This window comes from Meleagris gallopavo, chromosome 12, assembly GCF_000146605.3.
Source record: "Meleagris gallopavo isolate NT-WF06-2002-E0010 breed Aviagen turkey brand Nicholas breeding stock chromosome 12, Turkey_5.1, whole genome shotgun sequence".
Lineage (NCBI taxonomy): Eukaryota > Metazoa > Chordata > Aves > Galliformes > Phasianidae > Meleagris > Meleagris gallopavo.
Genome location: NC_015022.2, coordinates 11,035,196 through 11,047,923, shown reverse-complemented (window position 1 = coordinate 11,047,923; position 12,728 = coordinate 11,035,196). Strand labels below are relative to the sequence as shown.

Genomic DNA, 12,728 nt, shown 5'->3' with positions numbered 1-12,728 from the left:
AAATGTATTACCAAAACACTTCCAAGTTACAGACATTTTAATACAAGGGAAGATGTCCTTTGAAGAAAGCTCTTCACCCATGTGAGACCCTCCCCTTTGCTAGTGCACAGCACAGACAAGGAGCCATGTGGCTGGACAGGACTTTTTAAAGTGGACATCACAGCAGCTGCCTTACTGTGACATTTTTACTCTCAGATGGGGAGAAGAGACACCAGCCATCAAGAGACATGGACTCATTCACCAGCACCGCTAAATAAGTCAGTGCCAATTAATCCCAAAGACTAAGGCTGGAAGAGAAGCCTGGTGGAGCTGATTCTAGCTCTTCCTTTGGCCTGGGAAAAAGCAAGAAAAGCTGTGATGAGACTTTATGGATTCTGTTTTCTTTCCTCTTACAAGAGATGCATTCTTAATCCATTTTGCTAACACAAGCGGGTATCTGTTTATACCTACTGCCTGAAGGAAACACACACCACCACACTCAGCCACCAATTCCCCTTTTATAACTAGTTACACGTGCCCTTAAGTAGTCAGGAAAAAACAGCCGTGCAGAAAAGACCACTCAAAGGCATCTCGTGAATAGCTAGAGCTGAGAGCTTAATAAAAACTCTTTTCTACCACAAAGCACAGCTTCTAGCATAGTGTTCAAAATATTTCTCCACATGCACTCTAGGTGAATTTCTGGTCCCACTGAAGCCCTTCACTTCAGTGGGGTGTATTTCACCTTTTGTGTTTCATTGCAAATTGTTAGGAAAAAGAATAAATTACACTCTGTTAAATCCAGGCACAGTAATAATCAACAAATTCTTTTTAAAAAGAAACAAATACTACTGGGAGATCTTTTTATGTGTAGCTCAAGTCTTACAGAGGTTTTTGTTGCATTTTTAAAAGGTGTTCTAAAAGTTACTTTGTGATCTACTTTTTGTATTCCTGGATGGTTTTACTGCATTTATATCAAACCAACTACAACAAGAAAAAAAACAAACAGGGAAAAGGCATTAAGAAACAAAAGACCAGATTTAAAAGCCTTTCACATTCATCCACTTAAAAGACCACACTATTTAGCTAGCTTGTCCAAATTTACAGTGTAGCAAGAGCAATAATCTCCATCAGTACTGCTTAAAGTCCCCTGCCAAACTGAAAGCAAAGTTTCCATTGACTTCTGTATGCAGATCGGTTCCTGGAAAAGAGGGATTGTATTTCAGAGTCAGAACGGTTAGACGAATGGCTGTAAACGCTGAGATGGAGATATCCTTTCTCTTCAGGTTAAGTTATTTTGCCACTAACAGAATATTTGAACTCCGTAACTCTGATATTGAGACAACTCATCCGTCTTTCAAGGCAGATTAGAGTGCACTGCAAATGGCACATAGCATAACTTAAGCCAAATGTCCAAAATTCCGCTTGATGTTGGTACCACACATCCTGCCTTCAATCAAGTGTCTGAACACATTCCTAGCAAGCTTAAGCAGAGTATAGTTAATAGAATCAGACTATGGAAAACTATCACAACAGTGCCATTGGAGGAGGTCCAGAGGACCATGAAGATGATCAGAATTGGAGCACCTCTCCTATGAAGAAAGACTGAGGAAGCTGGGCTTGTTTAGCTTGGAGAAAAGAAGGCTCTAGAGAGACCTCATTGTGGCTTATAAGGGAGCTCATAAGCAAAAGGGGGATGACTCTGATAGTAACAGGATAAGGAGGAAGGGCTTTACATTAAAAGAGGGCAAATTTAGGTTAGATGTTATGAAGCAATTCTTCACTCAGCTAGTGGTGAGGCCCAGGCTGCTCAGAGAAGCTGTGGATGTCCCATCCCCAGAGTGCCCAAGGCCAGGTTAGATGGGGCTCTGGGCAGCCAGCCCATGGCAGGGGGTTGGGACTGGATGGGCTTAAAGGTCACTTCCAACCCAAGTGTTCTATAACTCTATGAATGCAACACAAAGTTCCTATTTCAGAAACCAATCAGTAACTTGGAGAGAAGAAACCAGAGGTTCTTAGCACATCTCTTCACTGTCCATAAGCCTTCCATCTTGTAGTTCCTCCACAATATCTTCATTTAGATATTTTCATTCTATAACCATGTTTTATAGCATTCAAAATGCTTCCAGCCTGTCATTTCTTTATCTCAAAACATGTTAGTGTTTATGTACCACTCATCAATCCAAATACAAAAATCAATCTAACCCATTCTTCCACCATTCTTACCATCCAGCTAACAGATGCACAGAACCACCACATCCTTTCCTTCCATCCAACCCTTGGACAATCCTCTGCTGATTTACAGCCCTCACCAGGAAATCTGGGAGCCAGTTTTCTGTAGGCTACAGATTTTCATTGGTCAAAGAAATATATGCCACCAGAAAGAGAGAGACTGGAAGTGTACTACTCCCTCATTAGTCAGCACTAATGCTCAGAATAATTATTCAAAATGTTATTCATATTTAACACATCAGTTCACCAAACTGGCACTCTCACCCCAGTTACAAAGGTAAAGGCTAGAAGGGGCCTGGGAAACTCTGGAGCTAATGTGTAAGATCTTGGCACCATCTGCTCCTTCCAGAGAGCTAAAATTAATAAAGAACTCATCACATCCCTGCTGAGTGCAGGAATGCTAGCACACAGCTCCTGAGAGATGCACGCAGCTTTCAGTCATATTTTAGCCCTGTTGATACATAGTTTCTGCCAGCTTTCTAGGGTATGGAAATTTGAGGCGTAGAAAGAACGGATGTAAGGTGTGAGAGGCAGTAGACTTAGGCTGCAGCTTTCTAACCAGGACTTCCCAAGGAGCAATACATCCCAATGTTCTGAGCAGAGCAGGACTGGGGTGATGGTGTTTGTGCCATGCCACATAACTTGGTGTATAATCAATGAATATACAGATGGTATAGTATATCCAGGAGCTTGGCTGAGGTAATTATTATCTTGGAGTAGGAAAAGAAAGACACTCACCCTATCTTGGGCTTGCAAAATAGACTCTGGTGGAGCAGATCTCCAGAGAGATTCTTCCCCCCCCCAGCAGTCAGCTCTTAAATGGGTCTAGGAGAGGTGGAGCCAAGCTCCACCCCTTCCTGTAGCACAGGTGAATTGCCTTCACCTGTGCTCCAGTGGCTGACTCATTGCTCGCCTCAGGTGATTAATCAGAGGTTCAGGCTGTGATTCAGCAGCCCCATACACTTGGGCACATAGCCTCTGCAAGGGACAGCATCTCCAGACTTTCCAGGTGCCTAAAACATTCGAAAATAGTCAAAGTCCTCAAAATTGAGCTAAAAGTTTCAAGTGGAAAAAGAAACTCCAGGAAGCTCAGGTAAACGGTAGTCCTTAGTGGACCATAAGGCAATGTATCTGCTTTAAAACAGGATTCACTGTCAAAAAAAAAGTTGTCTGATCTCCTCCCTACTTCATGCCCCTTTCAGCTCCATCCAGATGATGCTCTGTGGCCCTGTTACCTTGTGCATACCCATCATTACGCCCTCATTTAGAAGATGCAAGTCCCAGAAAGACCTAGGGGACTAGTTACATAGTGCTGCCATCAGCACGTGGGAAAATACGGTTTGTGTTAACATCTAAGAACAGCAAAGCAAAGACCTCACTTTTGTGGAAAAAAATATAGAGATCATAGAATAAATGTGTATTGTATTAGACATGCCACTGCAACAAACAGAATTTTTACTATTTTGCTCAGAAGACATTTGCATGATGTACTTTGAAACTGTGTAAGCAGACTGCCCAGCTATTTGCTTAGTTGCACAAGAGATCTCATGCTGCTAAATCCTCTTCAGAATTATCTTGCCCCACTCCACTCCTCAGAAGAGATTTCCAAAATAAAATAAGTCATTGATCCAGTGTCAGGAAAGCTGCTTTCTCAGTGTTATCTAGTCCCTGTGTGTTCTCTGTAGGACTGTTTCCTACAGATAATTGGGGTAACCCTGAGGCGTTTTATGGATCCATACACTTTGAATTTTACACAGTCCTTTGCACAGATATCCATGTTACCAAAGATATTGGATCTCATGCACACTGGAATTCCCAACAGATGGACAGTAATAAAATTATTTTCCACACCAGAAAGTGCTACAGAAAATCTGAGGTGTGCAATGGATGCTTGAATTGACCAGTTTAAAATATATACTTTACACAAGAAAATTGTCCTATAAGAACATTATTGAATTTGCAAAGTGAAATACTCAGAATGTGAGAAGTGTCAGAACTGGAATTGCTTGGCACACCATCTGCACACATCCTGCATATCTCTTTAGTGGGGCATAACCCCCGGAGTGTTGACCTCAGTTAGGTCCAGAGCAGCCAATTGCCACTGGGTTTAGCAGCTAAATATCCCAGAGCTGTCCTTCTGAGACAGCTATGGGAATTCCAACAATTTAGCCAAATATGCATAGTAGAAATAGTAAAACATGTATCCCTGGATAAAAAGCCAGACATTCTTTCCCTCACCAAATTTTGTGTCATTGAGATATTTTACCTTTTCAACATTCACCACACACACCCAGGACATTGTTCTCCAGCTCTGTTTTCAGACTCGTTTCAGCTGAGTTTCCTGAAGAGTTCAGTTTGATGGAGATCCTCAAAACAAAAAAATTCCCTCCAAATTTAATTCAAAATGGTTGAAGCATATACCAATCAAAACAGGGGTTGCAAGAGGCAATGTTACACAACCTTAATAAGACACATCAGCAGCTCTGCCTGTAATATTTTTGCCATTTGCCTTTTTCCAGGCTATTAATTGCATCTTGAGAAGTAAAATAAGTAGCACGAAGAGGAGGAGGGTTTCCAAGCAACTGCTTCATTTTCATTTTGAGCCCATGCCGCAGAAGTGTTAGCAGTAACTTCAGGGGCTAGCCTCAGCCCCAGGCCACAGGAGACTGAGGAAAGTAGGTTACAAACAGTAATTTTTTTGCACATAACCTCACATTAACACATAACAGAGGGATCAAAAGGAACAGCATGTTAAATCATTGCACCCACATTCAGTATCTGCACTGTGCGTTGAATACAGTCAACAAAACATATTTGTATGGTTAAGGCACATTCCCACTGATTTCTGGGTCCCCCAGATCTCAAATGAATAGGGAAGAAAATAAATGAATAAATAAATAATCCAGCATAAGTATTGTCCTTTTTTTGCAGCTCCTTGCAAAAATCTCCCTTCCAAACCCATTTTCCACTGGGCTCTGCATGTCATCATATGCTCTCAGAGCTTTCCTCTCTCAGACAATGCTTACATTTTTCTCAAACTTTTTGCTGAATGGTGCCTTGGGTCTGCCATGAGCCCTAACCCAGACCACCATATTTCAAACTTGGGCACCAAACAAGAAATCTGATTTTCAGGAGCTGCCAAGCAAGGCAAGAGGACTTGCAGGCACTTTGCACGCCCTGGAAATCAGGCCACTTTCCTCTGTACTCCTACTTTCAGTTTTTTCAGTTTTTCCACCACCCAGTGGCCACTGACAGAAATAAATTGCTTCGTAAAAATACACTGTCCTACCATCCTAGTTACTGAAATACGCTCTTAGCATGGCAGCTGGCTGCTGATTGGTGGACTGCTGCTTACAAAATAGGACATGCAGGGGGTAGAAACACCTGTGTGTGTGTGTGTAGATGGGAACTTATGCATGATCAGCCAAAAACACTATATCCAACAAAGGAATATACAGGCAAAGAAACACAGCCACATTCAAATACAGTCACCAGAAGTTATCATTGCCATTTTCAGCAGTGGAAATCAAAGATCAAAATGAATTGAAAACTACTGTCACAACAAAAATCACAGAAATCTATATTCCATCATATAAATCAACACACTGATGAAGCCTCCTGACCAGTTTTATACTGGTACAGGAAGAACACAGGTTTCTTGGCAGTTGTCTGTGACAGACATAGTGAGCCACAAGTCTGGGCATCAGCATGGAGCTACGGACACACAAGAGGCAGAGTCCTTTTCAGTCTGCTATGGACTGCTACAAAACCTTCTGGTAGTTATAATTTAATTTTGGATGTTAGTATTCAGCCAGAGATTGGAAAAAGGCTTTGCTTCTGTAGATGATGAAAGCACGGTACCATAGCCAGCTGGCAGAGTTATAAAGTTGCATTTACGTCTCATTACTAATAGCTATTGAATTAACTCTCTAACTGATTCCTTAAGAAAATTTGCAAGATATATTCCATACAGCATACTGCAAAGTTCTGTGAGCCTCTTGCAAGGCTAGACCAAAATACCAACATATATGCAGATGTACCTGCAATGCGCATCAACTCACACTTCTACACATATGCATATGCACTAGAGAAAGACCAAAGAAGGAATGTATCATAGAATCACAGAATGGCTTGGTTTGGAAGGGACCCTGAAGCCCATGCAGCTCCAACCTCCTTCTGTGACCAGGGCTGCCCCTCACCAGCTCAGATTGCCCAGGGCCCCATCCATCCTGGCCTTGGGCACCTCCAGGGATGGGACAACCACGGCTTCTCCAAGCAGCCTGTGCCAGTGCCCCACCATCCTTGGAGTAAAGAATTTCCTTCTAAAATCTAACCTAAATGTCCCCTCTTTTAGTTTAAAGCCATTTCCCCTTGTCCTGTCACTATCAGACCATGTTAAAATCCAGTCTCCCATCTGGCATATAAGCACCCTTCAAGAACTGGAAGTCCACAATGAGGCCTCCCCAAAGTCTTCTCTCCTTCAGGCTGAGCAATCCCAACTCCTTCAGCCTTTCTTCATATGAGAGGTGCTCCAGCCCCTCTGATCATCTTCAGATAACATACACCTTTCATCAGTTCAGAATGTGATTCATCTGATCCATAATCAGGCAGGCTCCTTCATGCCTGCACTTACATAAATTCCTCCCTTTAACAATCTCAGTGCTCAGAATATACATCCAAAATTACAAAAATATAATTCACAGCATGTTTGACCCACAAAAATACGGTCAATGAGACTATCCATTTTCTCTTCCTTTCTACAAAGTTCTGGTGTTTCTTGTCAAAATGCATTATTTGTCTATGCTGAATGACACACCATCACTGTACAGTGTTATTCTTTGCTTACACAAAATATATATATTTTTTTTTCCCCTAAATTCAGTCAGTGCTTGGCCTACACCTATTTAGTCACATTTCCAGCCCCAGACTGCACATTCTCAGATAAGGACACCAATGAGCCAACAGCCACTATCTGCCGTTTGCTTCCTCCTCACAGCCAGCCCTTCTTCCACTTGGTGGCAAACACCTTCCCACACCAAGAAGGACACTCCAGCAGGACACAGAGCACACCAGGTACAACTGCACATTTCCAAGGCTCACGGCTCTTTTCACTTTTTTTGGGACCTTGGGAGAATTCATTTGCTCAAGGCCAAGCCACTGAAATCCCTCTGCCAGAGCACAAAAAGCAAATAGGGGCTGGAAATACCATCCCAGAGATTAAACCTTTTTCTGTTTGAAGGAACGATTGAGAAGACTTGCCTGATTATTTGCCCAGCTCTGCCTATAAAGATTTAAACTTGTTTGCTATTTCCCCCTCACCTTGAGCCTGTGGTTTATGGCAAGCAGGGATGGTGTGGGTAGGGCAGGGGGAGCTCAGTGACTCCATGGTCCTCAGAGGACAACATCATAAAAGGATCAGGGACACAGCTCTTAGCCATGACCCCTCTCAGCAAACAAAGCAGTAATTACTGGGCAAAAAACATTGCTTACAGTATTGTCCCTTAGAAAACACCTTTCCAAGAGCCATTGTGCCAGGTAGCAGCTGGAGGCTGTGTGCATCCTCCAAGTCAAAGAGCACAGGTTTGTACAGCTCTTTCTGACCTGGCACTCCCATACCAGCCCATAAAGCCACAGACCTGCCACAAAGCTTCATGAATTATGTTGATTGAGCAATTTTCAGTATTTCTCTGGCCGCCAGCAGCAGCGGTGCTCTGTCTGCCAGCACTTGGTGAGACAAAGCCGATTTAGTGTCCCCCATCTGGTAGCTGAACTCCACATGCAATCTGCACACAGCCAGGGCCAGCACTCAGACTGGGATCCTCACAGAGCTCTGACAGCGCTTCCAATAGGAAAGCCAACATAGCATGCTGCGGTAAATTTGTCCTGCTGGGGAGTGAGTTTTACACCTGTGAGGAGCAGGAGTGGGGACAAAAGTGTAGAACACAGCTAGCCAGGACTGCAAAAAGCAGCTCTAATTGCTATGCAGATCAGAGAAAACCCACAGAGTTGGCAACACTTCTAGAACTTGTTTATACTTAATAGCAAATGATGGTTAGTACTAATATCTCGTTTAAAAGACAAGAGTATTTAATAGCCAGCTAATGATATTTTACTGTCCTAAGGTAAAGGAATTACTGCCAGAAGTTTGCAATTAAATAAGCCATCATACTGTGCAAAAATTACATCTTTTGCCTCCCTAGGTTGTTGCTTTGAATCCAGATCAAGTCAGCAATGACCAAAACCTGTCTCCCTGCAAGGATGCTCAGTGACCTGCACAAGCTGTGCTTACAGGTACAGCCTAGTGACAGGGCTGCTGCCCATCCTGACAGCCATCCTTAAACAGCTGTGTTAGCACACTGTCAATCTGATGTCACCTTCACCCCACATGATTGATTCTGAAATGATCTGAAACTGCAGAAAGTTTCATCATAGGGAAAGAAAGACTAGATGTTATCCTGACATAGAAATGAGTCAATCTAATTTTGGACTATGACAAAACTATTACAAACCACTGAACCTGAATTATCTCAGCTTTTCTCCTACATTTCATTCCATTATTTTACATTGAGAGTGCATTCTGGTTTCAATCTGCGCAAGAAATTGTGAATCCGTGTTACGCTGGCCAAACAAAATTGTGCAGCCAAGCCCCTTCCTAACCTTCCAAAAGCAACCTGAACAGCCACAGGTGTGCTCTGCCCCTGCCTTTCAACCTTGGCCTCTGCTGCACGCCTCTCCCTGTTTATATCAGGCAGTGCCAGGCAGCATGATGTACACATTGCTTATACGAGGGAGATCTCCTCCAGCTGCTTGTTGCTGCTTCACTAAGGCCTTGTCAGACAGCATGTGTAAACTGCAGCTCTTTGTCAAATGCAGTGCTACAATTAGAAGAAAAGAAGCGCAGCTCCTCTTGCTTCATCCCTTTCAGCTGTGCCAATTTATGCATTCCGATCATTTCATAATTTTCTTAAATTTAGCACTGGCATATTCATTCTACCTGGATATACCCACACTGCTTCAGTCCAGAAGTGTAATTACACAAGAACACGCTGAGCTCCCTAATCAGGATGGGGATACACACAGACATGGGCAGGTAGCACTGCAGGTTGGTGCTGAAGGCTCGTGCCCATACAATAACTGCCCTTGACACCGCTGCATACCAAAATCCTCTTTCATCTTCAGGGTCTTCTCCAGAGTCGATGACAGCCTGAGGTCTAAACACAGCCATAGAAGCAAATCATTAGCAGCTTGGGCGCCTGACTGGCTGGATTACCACCGTCCAGAAGCTCAGCACATCTCCAAATGTGTGTGCTGTCATCTGTTTAACTCTTCCCCACCCCATTTTCTTAAAGAAGCAGTGATTTTTATGACAGCTACATGCATGTGCACACACACTGCACAACACAACGTTTGATTCTCAGCTCCTCTAACTGAGGGAAGCTCTTCCTTTACTCACAAAGAGACAGATTTAAGATGCCAAAGTCTGCATCATGTTCTGCCAGTGCACAGTGACTGCACCATCATTAGCACAGCCAGAGCACCAGGCACTAACATTCTATTGTGCAGTTTTATTCTGAGTGAGATGATGGAGTAAAGCCCACCAGACAGGCAGGCAGAGAGGGAGGGCAGCACTGGATCCTTCTTGCACCTAATTAGCTGCGGGGCAATAGCTGTCCTGTCTCCACTAACTCTCTTCATTCTTGTCTTCAGGCTTTGAATAGATGCTGTCTGCCTGCCGCACCTATATAGTTTTAGGCCAGCAATAAAATGCAGACATGAAAAACATATTGATATAAATCTATGTGGGATTCGTAATTAATGGAGAAGAATTAAAACTAAAATGGCAAGTCTTCTACAGTCAGCACTTGTTCATTTGTTTCTTAATGTGAAACAATCATACATTTAAAATATGCAGGGACACACACACAATTTGTATGTATAAACATACATTATTTAGACCAGCTGAATACTCAAGAGCTGCAAATATTCCATGAATTATTCTGTAATTTACTTCCCATCTGAGAGTATACTTTCACCAGAATATTTTTCTTTTTCAATTAAAATTCATTATGTTAGTGTCCCATCCAAGCAGACAAAATAACAGAGGGAACGCAAGATGTGACCCACGGGCTTTGCATGTCGGTCTGCTCCCAGACATCATTTTCCCCAGAAGCCCCCCAAGGCATGAGCAGAAAGCGGGCTCTGAGCCAGATGAGCAATTTCCTGTGCACACATCTCCCCGCCAACACCTTTTTAGGAGGCACCTCCAACACAACAGTGGAATAAGACCAGCAAAAGCCTCCTGCACACCCACAGAGCTGATCCAAACACCAGCAGCAAGTCAGCCCAGCTGCTCCCCATGCGCTTTCTGGCTCGTCCCATCGCCTCACTGTTGTGAGATTTTAGGTACCGTTGGCGTAACAAATGTTTTTAGTCTCCTCTACTGTGTATGTTTGCATGCTAACCCATCACTCAGACCTGGTTTCCAATATAAAAATTCCTTCTGCACATAAATATCCGACTTTTCTTGGCTAGATTATCCAGAGAGCAATGGTTTCCTTTCTAACATGACTGCTCAGCTCCCACAACCTGCACAGCACTGTGACCGTGGCTTGTGGGGCTGCATGCTTCTGTACTGTACCGAAGGCTGCGGAGCTTCTGCTCCTAATTCAGAGCTTCTCCATTCCTAATCATTTTAAAAACAAAGAAATTAATTTTTCCTCTTAGCAGCGGTGTGTAAAGCAACATAAGAGGATACCCAAAAACTGTTCAGGGGGAAAAATAAATAAAAATTGTTAACATTAAATATTACTACTTCTTCCATCCTAAAAAAGACCTGGGAAAACTATTCAAATTATGACTGCACAAGGAGATGATAGTTGAGCTACAAAGAACAAAGAAGTTCCCAGCCAGGCTGGTTCAGATCCAACGCTCTGCTTGTTCCAGGAGCACCTGCTGCATCCAAGCACTTGGACAAAAGCTCTTCTTCTAAAAACTGAATGCCTCCAACTCTGAGCTGTGTTTCACTCTTCTGTCCTCAAAATCTCAGAGGAATTGTCCAGGAGGAAAAAGGGAAGGAGAACAGAAGCAAAAGCAGGCTTTACATTCCTGTTATTTTTAAATATAATTACAAAAAAGTCTGCAAGTAGAAAGCTGGGAATATTCAAAGCTTCCCAGACTTTTGTACAACATTTTTAAAACCCAAAGGGGAAAACAAAACAAAAAAGAGTGGTAGAATCCAATTTCAAAGTTTCCTTTGCAGGTCACTTTTGAGATGAAGTCAGATTTCCTCCACATAATATGGTCTGAAAATACATTATAAGGATATTGGTGGTTTTTGCACTAAAGCAGCAGTGTCAGAAATTGAACTAGAGCACTCCAGTCTTCTTCTCCAATGCACTGACGAAGAGCTCAGTCTGAAGTCTTATTTTCATTTTAAACTATGAACAGACTAAAAATGTTTACACCAAATACAAAGACATTAACACTTCTAACCTGTTAGAATAGAATAACAATATTGGTATGAGCCATAGAGGCCCTTTCTAATGATTCAAATCCAACTGCACTGCAGCACCCTGCACAGTGCAGGTCCTTGACATTTGTGACAAGTATTGTGATGCACTTTGTATAGCAGGAGCTTCATGTTGACAAATTAGCTTCTTTTATTTGGAGATACCTGAAAGCAATATGAAGAGCCCATCCAGAAACCAGCAACTTGCTCTTAAAGCCTCTATCAAGGGTTCAGTTAGCATGGAAATCCTAATTAGGTTTATTTTTAAAAAGTCAGGATTGATATGGAACAACACGGCTAATCTGAGTTTATGAATGGTTTCCATTGGCTTTTATGAATTAATTTGTGTTTGTCACAAATCAATAAGGCCACTTTTTCCCAGTTTCATATTACTACGGAGCTCACGGAACGGCTTGGGTTGGAGAAGACTTCAAAGATCGCCTAGTTCCAAGCTCCTTGCTGCAGGCTGGCTGCCAACCACTAAATCAGATGCTAGAACAAGTCCTCATCCAACATGGCCTCCATCACCTCCAGGAACAGGGAAACTACAGAATCTTCAAACTCCACAGAGCTCAAACCCTTGTTGAGTTAGAACAAGACAATATTTGAGTTCCCTTCCAGCCCAAGCCATTCTATGATATGATTATATGATAAGTAGTAGTACCTTGCACTACCCAAAAACATTGTCTTTCACAGCTCACAAGAAGAACCCAAGTATCCAGACTGTGAAGGGGTCTATTTACAAACTTAAAAGTCTCCAGTCCTTCCCTGAAGATATTTTTAAATTTATCCATTTTCCTCTGCTACTGCAGACCTTTCTGAACAAAGCAGCCTGATTGGAGGCTCAGATTCTTAATGAGGATCTAAATTGCAAATGGAAAATCCATTAATTATGTGTACCCCTAGAATGTATTCCTGTGTATTTTCTAACTGTAGCTCTTATGAGATCAGACATGGAGCCATCTTCCAAAAAAAGGATGCAGGCAAGCATCCTGCAAAATAAATAAAATAA

The 12,728-nt window shown here is 42.5% G+C and overlaps 1 long non-coding RNA gene across 1 annotated transcript in view; it reads right to left on the bottom strand.

Moving 5' to 3' along the window:
* Window positions 1-27: 27 nt before the first annotated feature.
* LOC104912843 overlaps window positions 28-12,728 on the bottom strand; it is a 28,398-nt gene continuing 15,697 nt past the window's right edge. The window contains exon 5 of the long non-coding RNA XR_794923.2: window positions 28-332. This is a non-coding gene — a long non-coding RNA (uncharacterized LOC104912843). The remainder of the gene's footprint in view (window positions 333-12,728) is intronic.